We start from the raw sequence: 14,489 nt of genomic DNA on the forward strand, positions 1-14,489 counted from the left end.
CAAAATATTTCCCGAGCAGAGAAGGGAAACAAAGATGATTGACAGTTTGGAGCGGAGTCTCATCAGCTGCTTTGCTGACAGCCTGGTGATGTGCACATGCTGCTGATGTGCGGGCAAGTGACAGCTGATTGACAGCCCAGGACGGGGAGACAGGGGAGATGAAGGATGCTTAGAACGCCTGACGCGCACTGTTTATGCAGGGCTCTGAGCTCTGGCGACGCCACGTTAACCCGTGTGCGCACCAGGCGGTCCGTGCCAGGTTGGGAAAACACCTGCCGGCCCTGGACTGGAGGTTACAGCTCTTCCTTGAAGCCTCCCAGGGAGCTGACAGCCTTGCGTTTTTGAGAAAGAAAACAAGACTTGACTATTATGTTTCTATATGTAAAGAATCGCCCCAAATTACATTTATCCTGGGTACCAAGAAATATGCCAGATGGGGTTTATTTAGCCCTTACTGGAAAAAAAAATTCCTTCTCTCTTTGCATCTCTATGCGTTTAGAGGGTCCCTCTGGCTCTAAGATACCTTATCTCCAAGCTAGAGTAAATCCTATGTGTCTGCTTATTTGTTTGGTGTCTGTCGCCATCCTATTAGAATGTCATCTCCCTGAGAACATGAGCTTCATATTGTTTATTGCTGAATTCTCAGATTAATACTGGGACTTGTACATAATAGGTGCTCAGTAAGTATTTGTTGAACGAATAATTGAACGAGTAATGGACATTTGGGGGGAAGTTCGTAACACCAAACAGAATGTTGGACAAACAATTCTTTGACCGAGATCACTGGACTTTCTAAAATGGGAAGAACATGATCCACAGCACTCCGTTGGTGTTTTCTCATAGGCCATAGGATATGGTCTGATCTACTTGAAGTGAGAGGGGGGGAACTAGTGAGATAATAATTCAGGAAATCATTATGCTTTCCGAGATCTATTACTCTTTCTCTCAGAAAGCTCCTCTGTGTTGATCATGTTCCTTCAACCACTCTAGTCCTCAGCTCTTTCCTCTCCTGAGGGGGGTGGGACTCCCTCCCCGTACCCCCCCACCCCCCCGCCAGGGTGGGATATGGCTGGGGCAGGTGGAGACTGCTGATGTTTTCCTGGAAGACTGGGGCTGGGGGTGAGGTTGGTGTGGACAGGTGCCAGGTGGACAATATTACCAGACTGTGAAATTGAGCTGTGCGTCCCTGCCCCTGCCTTGTGGAAGGTTCAGGGAGGTGTTTCTTCAGCAGCTGGAGAAGCGGGCAGTTCCGAGAGGTAGTTTTCTCCCTGGATGACACGGAATCTCAGGTGGGGAAGAGAGCAGGGACAAGCAATTCCTTCTTTGTCAGCAGATCGGTAGTTAAAGACTGTTAGAGCTGCAAAGCGTCTTTTCCAAAAACGGAAACTTGGTCCAGAGAGCCCCAGCTGGTGAGTCACTGGGCCTCAGGCCGTTTGACTCCAAAGTCAAAGTCAGGGCACCTTTCCTTCCCTGTCCGTTTCCTATCTCCACACCGTCCCATAGTTAAAGGGAAAGGAATGGATTTGTCAATTCACTCGTTCCCAGGAACATAAATCACAAATAATTACTGTGGCTTAGTTGACAGGGGAGGCAAGGGAAGCGGAGGACTGGGGCTCTCAAAGCCCCCTGCACACTTACTTTCTAATTCTACATCCCATGGGGTGTGTGGTCTCCCTTCCCTAAGTGTGCAGAAGTGATCCCTCTCAGGTTGATCCCTCCCGGGGAGCCTCCAGAAAGCACTTCGAGTCCTCCGGCCCTTTTTGAGCACGTCGTGGAGTTGTGTCCCGCACCATTCTCTCCCTCTGTGACCGTCACGAACACCCTTTGGGTAACGGTATGGTAAGCCCCTCCAGAGACCTAGGCTGTGCCCAGGTCCACGCTGGCCATGGTCTTCATCTGTTGCCACTTTACTCTTTGCTGGAGAGAGATGCAAGGAAAAAGTGCTCCTGGCTCTCACGACATTGGAGAGCCTGGGAGTTTGCACCGTGTAGCAGAAAGGGCAGGAGGATCCCATGTGAACATTTTTGGTTGTCATATCATGCTTTGATGGGTGGACAGAAGCTCCATTTCCTCATCTGTGAGGTGTAAGACTACCATCACTGGCTTGGGGTGAAAATTAAGTGAGATAATATAGTCCAAGAGCCTCAGACCATTTGAAACACTGACCGTTATTCTTCTTCTTAAGTTTATTTATTTATTTTGAGAGAGAGAGAGAGAGAGAGAGAGAGAGAGAGAGAGAGAACATGTGGGAGGAGCAGAGAGAGAGAGAGAGAGAGAATGAGAACCGCAGCCAGGGTCCACACTGTCAACGCAGAGCCCGATATGGGGCTTGAACTCACGAATCATGAGATCATGACATGAGCCGAAATCAAGAGTTGGACGCTTAACTGACTGAGCCATCCTGGCGCCCCAGCACTATTATTATCGATAACAGTGCACGGCCTTGGCATTACTGTAGCTTCTGTGCCTTGAAGAGGCGTGCCATTGGGCAGGTGTTTTTCAAGTGGGCTCAAAGTGCAGAGACTCACAGGTCAGCTGGGAGGTACACGACCTCACTGATGGGCAGTTTCTACTGAAATGCCCCATTGAAGACTATATCCTCCCCAGCTTTCAACTACACACATTCACTGTTATTTCTGGCATGTAGATTATGTTCAGGAAGGGAGAAATAGGGCAAGGGTGATTGAGAATGTGTGGGGCTTTGTACCTCTGGGGGCTGAAGACTCCAGACGCTAAACCGGGTATAGGTTGGCATTGCCTTGGACATTAGGGAAAAAAGCGACGTAACTACTAAGTTACCATCGTGTTTCAAGGCACTTCTCATCGGCCTACTTTGCGAGGAACAGGGTTCAGGCAGGGGCTTTGGGTCTGATACCTGAGCTCAAATGTGGCTTTGCCTTTTGCTACTTGTGTGGTTTGGTGTACATCACTTTCTAAGCATCAGTGGCCTCATGTGAACAGTGAGGGCTTGATGCAGTGATGTGTATTTCCAGCTCCTTGAAAATGTTTCTTAAGTAGCCGTCTTTTGATTGAATTCTAATGTGTGCCTTGCTGACTCTAGATTGAGATCCGAGGCAATTGAGATAAAATTGTCATTAATCCCTTAACTACTATTCGCAATTTGGGGCTGGGGGGCCCAGTAATTTTCTATCATATACTTGTGATTTCATCTTGACTTCCATATTCTGTCTGGACTAAGGATTTCTGGCACGACTACATGTTCACACAGTCACGTTAGCCAAAGACTGTTGTTTTTCTCTCTGTGGCTGCTCGGGGCACATCTCACTCAACAACAACAAAAGAAAATTGTTCTAAGACATATCATCCTCCATATCATCATTTTCTTGTTTTCCTCAGCCATCAAGTCCCATTGATATTGTGAAGACTGGCCAGTTGGCCTCTCTGTGGAGCCATTTCTACGCTTGCTGTTTCTCCTTAACATTTTCTTTCTCACATCCCTTTTTTTTTTTTTTTTTTTTTTTTGCCATTTCTCGAAAGCTCTGGTACCATTGCAATATTGACTAAGTTCTTCAGCGTTGTCTTGTAATATGTGTTTTTATGTGTTGTGTATTCGGATGTGTTCCCCCTAAGGTAGGGAAATTCTATGAGGCTCAACTAGCTTCACTATCTCTGGTTACTATTTTTCTCCTGCTTTTTATTGGTTCACCTCGTCCAGCTGTGTTTTTATTGTGCTTGCTGTACAGGAATTCTGAAAGCATTTCCCCTCTCTCCCCAACTGTCTCTTTCTCCAATATCATATTGAATGACTAAAAATATATTTCTGAGAAAATCATTCCTCGAATATATGCATAGGCATTTGGACACGGCATTTAATAACTACTGGGGCACAGATGTGGCCATTTTGAAAAGTTACCTGCAAAGAGCATGCACTACAGCACATGGGGAGAAGGGATTTACAAGGCGAGAATCTGTGCCTGTGTATTTTCTATGAATAACACCTCCATAGAGTTCACCTGAGATCTAGAAGGCACAGGTTTGTGTAGCTGAGACTTAAAAACCCTGTGCTTTCTCAAGAGACGTTTGTTAGCTGGTCCCTGGGATCTTCCTCAGTCAAGTAATTTTGTTTCTCTGAAAACTCCTCCTTTAAAAAAAAAAAGTTTACTTATTTATTTTTGACAAATGGAGAGAGTACGAGTGGGGAAGGGGCAGAGAGAGAGAGAGAGGGAGAGAGAGAATCCAAAGCAGGCTTCGTGTTGTCAGTGCAGAGCCTGACATGGGGCTCGAACTCATGAACTGTGAGATCATGACCTGAACTCACATCAGACGTTTAACTGATTGAGCCATCCAGGCACCCCTGAAAACTCCTTATTTAAAAAAAAATTATGGTGGTAGAGATCAAAATCATGGACTTTGGATACATGCAGATTCATTTTGAGTCTTTGTTCCCCTACAGCTGTGTGATATAGGCATGTGACAGGATGTTCGGCATGTTGCATAAACTATCTTCACCTCCGTTTTTTCACATGCAGCATTAAGATAATAATAATGCCAACATCAGAGAATACTTGTGGACATTAAGTAAGATTAAATAGCATGTAACTTTAGCTTAGTGCTGCCCATGGAGAGCATACGATAAATATTTATTGTATGAATAAATAAACGGAATGAAAAATAGAGGATAATTCCCATTACTCATTCAGTCATTTGGCACATAGCAGGGAAAACTTGGGATTTGGGCAGATCAGACCCGTCTTCTTTCTATATGGAAACCTTAAGAATTTAAAGACCAATTGGGAGAAAAACTGAATGGAAGATGATGACTTAAATAAACAAGTCCTAAGTTATTACAAGTGTGACCTGTCCAGTGAAGGGTGAGATTTCCATCCTCTGTTCTGCTCAGGGAGCAAGGGAGTGTTGAACGCTTGGGCACCTGGGTGGCTCAGTTAGTTGAGCGTCTGACTCTTGATTTTGGCTCAGGTCATGATCTCGTGGTTGTGAGATAGAGCCCTGTGTCGGGCTCCACAAAGCATGGAACCCTACTTGGGATTCTCTCTCTGTCTCTCTGACTCTCTGCCCCTCTTCCACTTGTGCTGTCTCGCAAAATACATAAATAAACTTAAAAAAAACATAAAAACCACCCTGTATCTTACGGAAAAGAATGCACCCACTCAGAGTAAGCCTTGATGGTAAGTTACTGGATGGCTCTGGCATTTTTGTTTCATACGGATGTAGATGTCTTTGTCTCAGAAGACTCTGAAAAATGCTTTCCTTTGCATGGAGCTGCACTAAATGGTTTCTGGATGACTCTAGCCTCTGAAGTTATGATTTTAGCATGTAGCCCTTTTAAATAGCAGTCTTCATTAAGCTGGCACGATTTGGAGTAAATTAAGTTAGGATGAAAGCAGCCTTTCATTTGAAATTCATTTGCTCCTGCACTCATTCCTTGATTCATTCATTCAGAACTCAACAAGTGTTTGCTATTTGCCAGACATTGTCATAAAGAGACAGTCAATTTTTGAAAGGAGGACAGTTCATCACGAATTTTTTCCATTTACTTTTGATTTCATTCTATTTAAAACTCTTACCTTAAGTTAATACAATCAGCTAGTAGCTCAAAAAGAAAATATTCTTGGGACATTAATACAAAATCTATGACTAGCTACAAAAAAGACTTAAGAGAAAGCTCACAACTGATAGATGAACAGACAGACTTCTGAAAGGGAGAAAAAGAGACTAAATACCTTCCCGTTTGTGGTTCCAAATTGATGATATCAACAGTTGCAAATAGGCGGTAACAATAGATTGAGCAGACATTACATTCTCTCTCTTCACCAATAAATAAGTACCATACTAATGGGCACGTGAGCTAATGGACCGAAAAGTGTTTTGAATAAATTCCAAGTGCTATACAAGTTAAAGGTATAATATCATTGCATTTATAATTGATCTTTAGGATTTGGTGACTTTTAATTTTATATATCAAACTGTTAAGAAACCTGGGATAATTGTTGGATCTTTCTTCATAGGGTTAAAATTCACTATCAAATACACAGACTTGAGGATGTTAGGCCTCTGACTGCCCTTAAGAACTTAGTTGGGAGGTCTGAATGAGGTACTAACTAGGAAATGGACATTATGTGTTGTTTTTGAGACTCTGTGTGACTAAGATATCTATGGGATCCTGGCACATGCATTTCCTGATTCTTGGTTTCATGGATACATTCCTATTCCCATGTCCTTCCTATGGCTCTCAGACCAAGATGGCAATACGATCTAGAGGGATAAATGTGGCCATGTTTTTTGTTATCACAATGGCAGGAGGTGCTAGTGTTATTTATTGTCTGGGGGCTAAAGAAAATAAATATGCCACATAACAAAAAATTATCGAGAAACATCTCACCAAATCCTCTTTACCTCCAATTTACTCATCATCTTAAAGACAGTGTTGCTAGATAAAATGTAAGTACACAAACGTAATGCTTGGGACATATTTATGCTACATAATTATTTGTTGTTTATCCAAAATTCAAAATTCACTAGGTATCCTGTGTTTTTCTTTCTTAAATCTGGGAGCCATACTTGATCCTTCAAGTATCCCAGTTTATTCTTAGATATGAAATCTTGATAATTCCAGAGCAGCTCCAAAGCAATGTGAGCATGACTCAGCATATGAAAAAAGAAAAAAAAAACTCTAAGAGATTTACCTGTTCCTGTTATTCACAGTGGTCTTGCCTCTGTTTATTTTCAGCAAATGTACTCACTCACCAGCCCCACCTAAAGAATAAAACACCTCAATAGAGGGTGGGAGTGCAGGGTGAAGCCTGCCTAAATTTAAATCCAAAGTCCACCTTGCAGGCATTCCACAGTTGACTTTGCCAGCATTTGTGCAGATGCTGGGCATACATGCATGAGTGTGAGAATCGCCTGTGTTAAAAGAGCTTATAGTTTAACGAGGGAGTCAGACACATAAACAATGAACTCTAATGCAATAACATCAACACTGGAGGAGTAGGCAGAGCAAAGTACCATGGGGCATTGAGAAGTGAGTGATCAAATATGCTTTTAGTGGAAAAAAGACTCAGGCTGGCAAAGACTTCTTTCTAAACTCCTAAAACCCTTTGTTTCTTACAGCTGTGACGGAAACCATCATGCCACAATACCTTGCAAATATGAGGCTTTCAGAATGGATTGAGTGAATAATGCAGCTCTGGTCAATAGTACAAATATTACTCAAGGGGTCTGATTATTTAGACCACAGACACATTATTGCACATATGATTTCCCCCTGGTTTAATACGTTTATACCATCACAATCTCAAGTTATAGCAACTCATTTTGTGTGATGGAGAAACAAAAATGTCAAAGAGCAATTTGGAAATTTAGCCACAAGCAGAATAAGGACTTGAGATTCACATCTACCCAACCTACAACACCAGGATTGATTTTTTTTTTCCTTTAATGCTTTGGGCTATGGGTTGGTAATTTCACTACTTGGTTCGTCTGCTAATCTGTTAAGTCTGATGGTACCACCAAATTTCATAGAATAAGTAATCCCTTAGCAATGGTTAACTAGGTGCATGAGTCTCATTGAGTGAATCTTAATGGACAGAATTTCAGTTGAAACACTTATTTATCCATTGAACATTTCTCGAGGACTTTCCATGTGTCATCTTTCTGTGCCCTGGCAATAAGAAGACGAATGAGCAACATCGCTTGCCTTGGAGGAGCTAAAGGTTTAGTGAACTATTGTTTGTAGGACTTGACTGTTAGGTTTTAGCCAGATCTTTTTAAATACATGCCTTCTGCTTTTGATTGTGAACTTGTTCTTAATAAGGGTCACCACTCTATTTTTAGACTCTATATCCAAATGCGATATTGGTATATTTTTAACATAAAGCATTTTGAAAACCCAGTGTTAAGCTGGGATGTGTGCAGTATTTCCTTTGTATGACTCTGGCTTGTGACGTTCTTGTTCAGTGGGGTGAGCTTATTTAAGCATCTTCCCCCCTAGTCAGTGTATAGCTTAATCGTCACATTTTGCTGTGTTTTCAGGTTGTGGATGCACCTTATTTATGCAAATGAAGTCAAATAGAGGATTTGTTACAGTCGGGATAAATTAGCATTCTTCTACAACTGTGTTAAGCAACGTTCAGGTGGATTTCATTAAGAATGTAGAGGGTCCATGATTTTTAGATCACCTATTATGGTGTGTTTCATTATTTATTGTTTAATCAAGGTAGTCATGTTGGAATATCTGAAATCAGGAGCTTATAGAACCTGGTGCCTTCATGTAGTTTGCTTTTATTATTCATTCTGAGAGAATGAGCTTCACTCAACTATCATGATGTACTTGTTTATTTTCATGAAGTTGATCCTTTCCCAATTGGTGTTGTCTTTAATCTACTCTCTGATGATAGCTTCCCTGGTGCAACATGTATCTTTGGCTTTTCAATAAGTCAGGAAGACTTCAAACCGACAACAATTGAGGCTCATAATCATTTTGAAGATCTGTAGAAGGAGGAAGTAAGGTCACTTGGGAGCGTGGCAATAAAGCTACTCCTTTTTTATGAGACGAGTTCTCCATCTTATCTGGAGTAAACAGAGCCTTACGTTATTGTTACAAACTTTTCTAAAAGTACGTGTGTCTTCATCCTGCCTTTGCATAATCTTACTTACGCGTTGATCGTTCATCTTCGTTTTACTTTGAAAAATACATTATTTGCTCTGCCAGGTTGGGTTAGTTACCTTGACAGCAATGAAAAAACAAAGCATTCTTCCAGAATCTTATCAGAAGGAGAGCCTAGTCAGTTGTGTTGGGGAGGGTACTGCCTCACAGTTGCGCATGGTATCTCTGTGCCGCTCCTCTCTGTCCCTTCTGATGATTCTCAGTGAAAGAACAACTGTTCGCGTGTTGTGTCTCGGAATTAAGGCCAGCTTTGAAAATAGTTCGAACGTGGAAGTTAGCTACCTGAGAGATGTTAAAATCCACATGAAATTTCCTCTGGAAACGTTTGTCATGTGATACGTGTGAAGTAGGACCCGCGTTTGATGACACCAGCTACGTTTATTCACGTTTTGGTGGATGTATTTAAGAAAGTCCAACTTTTATGTTGAAAAAAAAAATAGTAACGGTCAACTTTTCTAAGGTTGACTGCATAAAATAGCAATGTTCCTTTGCTTATTTGTTTCTCTTCAATAGAACCATAAGAGAAATGGTACCTGGTGTCTGACTGATTATGTAAACAAACTGCGAAGTATACCCTTAATCGTTCTTCATGCTTCTAGACACTGTACCCAAATGTATTTCCTATAAAATGCTTTAGTACTTAGAGATCTATCTTTTTTTTTTTTAAAGATGGGCCCCCAAATCAGTAATTATGAGAGTTACTATTCAGGTTCACGGCAGCGAGGCCACTGTTTTTCACTTGATAATTGCCTTGATAAACTAATAGACCAGCACCATGCCTTATTGAAGAAAATGGTCCGCCGGCCCTGTGCAAGCCGGCCCAGCTGTGGAAATATTAAAAGATTTATTAAACCCAGGCTCATTTGCAACATTGCTTCATCGGCATTCGTTATGGAAGTTCTCAAAAGTAGTGTATTTCTCGTGAGATATTTGTAGTATCTTTCTGAGGTCTCTTTGCATCGCTTGACAGTTGGCATTTCCACTGTGTTCTTCCCATTCTTAGCTCTGAGCTTTGCTGTAACCAGGGCACTAATTGGCACCATCTGCATTCAGAGCCTTCGGGAAGAGGAGGAAAGATGACCGACCCTCAGGGACACAGGGAGTGCATATGATACCTTTTCTCCTCCTACTTTCCCCGGTTTTGAATTGACATTTTATTTATTACTTCTTTTTGGAAAGGAAATTAAAAAAAAAAAACCAAAAAACAAACACAAGACCCTCTAATATTAGCTATGGTTTTGTTGAAAAAGAGACACAGATTCCAATTTTTAGTCCAAAATAAGTAGTTCTTGCTATGGTATTATCATTTGAAAGAAAAATGAGCAGATACTTAGTGGATTCTTGTGTTGGCATTTTTCAAATGTGTCCAGTGGTAATCTCCTGGGCTGGTGAATGAGTTCAAATGACCAGCGTTCTGATAATGCTTTGCAGTTTATAAAATTCTGTCATAGATCAGGACCATCTGTAAGCCCGTGGAGGCTACTCGTCTCCGTAGCCTCTGTGCCTGCTGCTCCAGGGGACAGAGAGGAGGTCCGTGGTAAATAGTGGCTAAGCAGGACTGCATGGCAGTGTCTCGTCCCATCCTTACTACGTGCCCAGAAGCAGGTGTTGGATTGACCATTTGTACCGCAGAGGTGAAGAAAGTGAGGCCCCTTGAGTCTCAGAGCTCGACTCTCCTGCCATAGAGGCCCGTGTTGTGGACCTTATCTTGCTTCTCAGCACCTTTTTTAAACAGGAGAGAATCTTTAAATGTCATCTGTTGGATGAAAAAAAATAATCTAATTTCTTGCTCTGGATTCTGGAGCCTTCTCTCCTTCTTTCCTCATCCGCTTCTCCCAGAAACAGCACAGGTTAAGAATAATTAGTTCTTAATGGCAAATGCATACCCCTAGCATATTTTTCTCATCATAGTTAAGTGTGGATTGCTTAAATCCCTCCAACATTGCTGCTACGAAGCTGACATTTATAAATTTTCTTTTTCAACGCAGTATGGGATCCTCCATATGTCTTCCATAATAACTATCTATGTTTTCAGGGAATCTAAAGATTTATTTCCTTCCAAGTCCTTGTTGCTGGCATTTTCTCCAAGCCTTCGAAACTGCCAAGAGATGAACTTCAATTTAGGGGAACTGTTACATTTGTCATTGTGAATTTGCTAAACTTTGGATAAATTTGAAGATTTATGCTTATTCCCAAATGGGCCCTGAGAATATCTTTGAAGCTCAGAAGTTCACGCTTGACTTCCTTTTCCACTGTTCTAAGTAAACGAGTTCTTAAATCCGTGCCGTTTCCCTGCCTGGGCTCTGGGTCTCTGTCATTGTCTCAGCCTGGCCATATTTGGAGTGCCAGGAACTCACATGTGACTCCCTTCTGAGGTGCGGGGGAGGAGCGTCCTCTCCTTGCCTTATGCTGTGCAAGTTGCACACTCAGTCTGCATTTCCAGGATGGTCTGATTAGAGAGGACTTTACAGTAACCCCTCGTTTTAAAGGCAGATAACCCAGACTGTGAGATAGACAAGCTTTAGGTATCAACCTTGTCCTGCAATAACCATCTGACCTTGATTGTTACACCTAAGATCTCTGAGCTTCACTATGAGCCTCACTGTTTTCATCTGTAAAATGAACATAATGCTTATCTGGCAGTGATATAATGCTATTTGCAAATAATATGTATGCAGTCCCCGGTACATGGAAGTTTACCAGCAAGAAGTAGCTATTATAATGATTATTCATAGATAACATACCAAGAAGTTTCCTTGGCTTTGACTTGTTCAAGGGAATCCAGCTGGTTAGTGATAGAGCCAGGATTCAAATTCATGTCTCTCGATTCTTTATAAAACACAAGAGTCTACCTAGTGACTAGTTAAAACTTTTACACTCCTCTCCCTTTTTTTTTTTTTTTTTTTTGTGGATATAGTCTTGAAGTAACGTGGTTTCTAGAGACCATATATTACCTAATTTTCTTCTTTGAATCATCTTTGAAATCTCTCAAAGCCAACTGTAATATGAAAGTTCAATAAACTCATTGAATTCAATGATGTGCAAAAAATTGTAGACAACCTATCTGATAGGTGTTTTAGTTGGCTATTGCAGTATATCAAATTATCACAAATGTAGCAGCTGAAAACAAGACACATTTATTATTTCACATTTTCTGTGGGTCAGGAGTCCGGGCACGGGTTAGCTGGATCCTCTGTCCAGGGTCTCACGGAGTTGAAATCAAGGTTTCAGCTGGGACAATGGCTCAGGGTTGCTGGCGAAATTCAGTTTCTTGCCATTGTAGGACAGAAGTTCCCACCTTCTTGTTTGCTGTTAACTAGAGAATGTTTTCAGCTTCTAGGAGCCTCCCACTCTTTCCTGGCACATGGTCCCCTGCACAACGTGGCAGCTTGTTCTTGCAGGACCGACAGAATTCTCTCTCTCTTCAACTCTCTCTGCCATTCCACTCGCCCGATTAGGTCAGGCCCACCATGACAGCAATCTCCCCTTGGATGAACACAGACTCCTCCGTTTCGGGACTTTATTTACATCTGCACAGTCCCTCTACCATTTAATGTAACATATCTCGGAGTGATATAACATTATAGTCTCAGGTCTTACACTCGAGGGGAGGCGATTTTGCAGGGTACGTACACCAGGGAGCGGGAATCTTGGGGACCATCCTGGCATTCTGCCCACCAGGCGTATAAGACGAGTACATAGCTATGATGCAAGGCTTCCTCACAAGTTCATCAAACAAGTGTCAACTGCCCCGTCAAGCCCACGAAGAGAAGCTATTTCTTGTTGGCAGGGGGGTGGGGGCTGCTAGGCCTGGAGGAGACAGTGGGTAGAATTGGGGCAGAGGTCATGGTGAGCGGTGTCAGTGAGGAGGGAATAAGTGAAAGAAGCACATTCCGAGGGAGGCAAAGGAGGCAGTTTGCGGAAATGATTTATGGTCTGCTTTGGCTTCAAGGAACTTCTCCATGGTTTTCAAGAGGCTGTTGGGTTTTGAGTACACGAAACCTGTAGAAAATTGGAGGAGGGCTGTCAGATTCCATGAGTGTCCTTTACTTTTTATTGTACTGACTGGTCCATGAGGGAGGATGGGCTGACCGTGTGTCCTTTGTTTACGGGCTCCTCATCCTCTCTCTGGGGTCACCGCCCTTCAGGGCCTGGGAACAGTTACTTCTTCTCCACCCTTTCCGACAGAGAATTCTAAATTCTGAGGCATCTACTGTTCATAAAATGCCATTCTCTGGAGGCCTGTCCCCTGTGTCTAGAAGCAGGATGGGCAAGTCTGCAAGCATAAGTTCAATTCTGTAAACCTACACATTAAACCAACTGGAGCCCGCTGTAGGTTAAAGAATCCCAAACCACGCTGCGTAAGAAATAACACGCTTACTCATTCGTGTGTCTGTTCGATAAATACGCACTGTGTTCTTCTGGGCCCTCCTGTCTGCTTTTCCTCTGAAGATACAGTAAACGAGACAGCCATGGTCCCTGCTCTCATGAGGTTTATAATCTAGACTCTGGTATCTAGATAATTCTATATGATTTAGACTTTAGATTCTTGAGGGACAGAGAGCCAATAAAATGAAGATACATTCATTCGTCTTTGATTTCAATTGTGATAAGTGCTGTGACCAAAATATACGGGATGCCATGAGAGCAAATTGGAGGCTTAAACTGGTCTCCACAGAAGTGGCTGTAGAAGGCAGGCCAAGCTAAACCTCCCTGAGGAAGTTACAAAGAGTGAACAGAACCTAGGAAAGTAAGCGTACCGGGGAGAAGAGACCAATTAGAGTGACCACAAGGGTTGTCCTACATCCATCAAGAATTTTTAAACGGGGGATAGAATGAACCACCCTGGGTGCTTTCCGTGTCTTCCCTGCCTGGTGTCCCAGTTCTCATCCTTCACGGTCCACCTCTCCAGAGGACTAAATTGCTCCCTTCACTCTGTGCTTGTGACATGTGGCACATGGCACCCGTCATGGCCTAGCTCTCGTAGTTCATGGTTATCTGTTTACACGAGATAAACAGGCTCAGGTGGGACCTCATTGGAGGTGTCTTCAGACAGTGATTACAGTCTTTTCATCGTTCCTCTCCAATACCTGATACTTCACCTGACACCGCAGTGGGCACTGAATAGTATTTGTTGAATGAATAAACCAGAACTAGTTGGGAGTGATGGAAGTTAACATGCTGATAGGCTGTCACGCTTTAAAGGGAAGATCTTTCAAAAAAACAGTGGTCCAACATGAAATGGTCTGCCTCCGAATGAGAGGCAGAGCTCAGCATCCCCGGAGGCAACAAAAGTCCCATGATTCTGTGTGTCTGAATCAGAACTAAAATAGAATTGGTAAAACTCGATGATAACTATTTTCAATTATCAAATTATGTTTTTGATCCTGATCAGTTGAGAACGTTTATGCGTTTTCTTTAAAGGGCTCAATTTAGGCCCACAAGTAGCCTTTTTGATTGGGAGAGTCCTTCCTGGCCATATATTTCTGAGTTGAGCTATGCATTTTGGTCTCATTTCTGAATGTTACATTTGTGATACAGGAGATAAATTTTTTTTTAAGTATACCTAAGGTTTCAGCGATTACATTAAGGAAATAGTCCAAGTAGTCATTAGAACGGAAAAGTCTGTCAAACTATGAATGAATATACACCTGTAGGGAAGAGTAAGAAATCAAGACAGACAGAATAATTGTGTCACTTAGTATAGAAGAAAAATATGCATTCATGCACATTGAGAAAAAGTCATCCCGAACGCAGCTCTCCAAGGGCAAAGAGAATCCCAGGGAATGGGTATGCTCCAGAAGGCCATGAATTCTATTAGGCAGGTATCACGTTAGCATGA

General features: G+C 42.4%; 1 protein-coding gene across 11 annotated transcripts in view; it reads left to right on the plus strand.

Annotated features, from left to right (window-relative positions):
- The window catches only part of LDB2 (LIM domain binding 2), a 382,301-nt gene that overhangs the window by 143,085 nt on the left and 224,727 nt on the right, over nucleotides 1-14,489 (plus strand). The window lies entirely within an intron of this gene.

The sequence above is a fragment of the Panthera pardus genome, unplaced genomic scaffold, assembly GCF_024362965.1.
Source record: "Panthera pardus isolate Hobbes unplaced genomic scaffold, ASM2436296v1 HiC_scaffold_13, whole genome shotgun sequence".
Classification (NCBI taxonomy): Eukaryota; Metazoa; Chordata; class Mammalia; order Carnivora; family Felidae; genus Panthera; species Panthera pardus.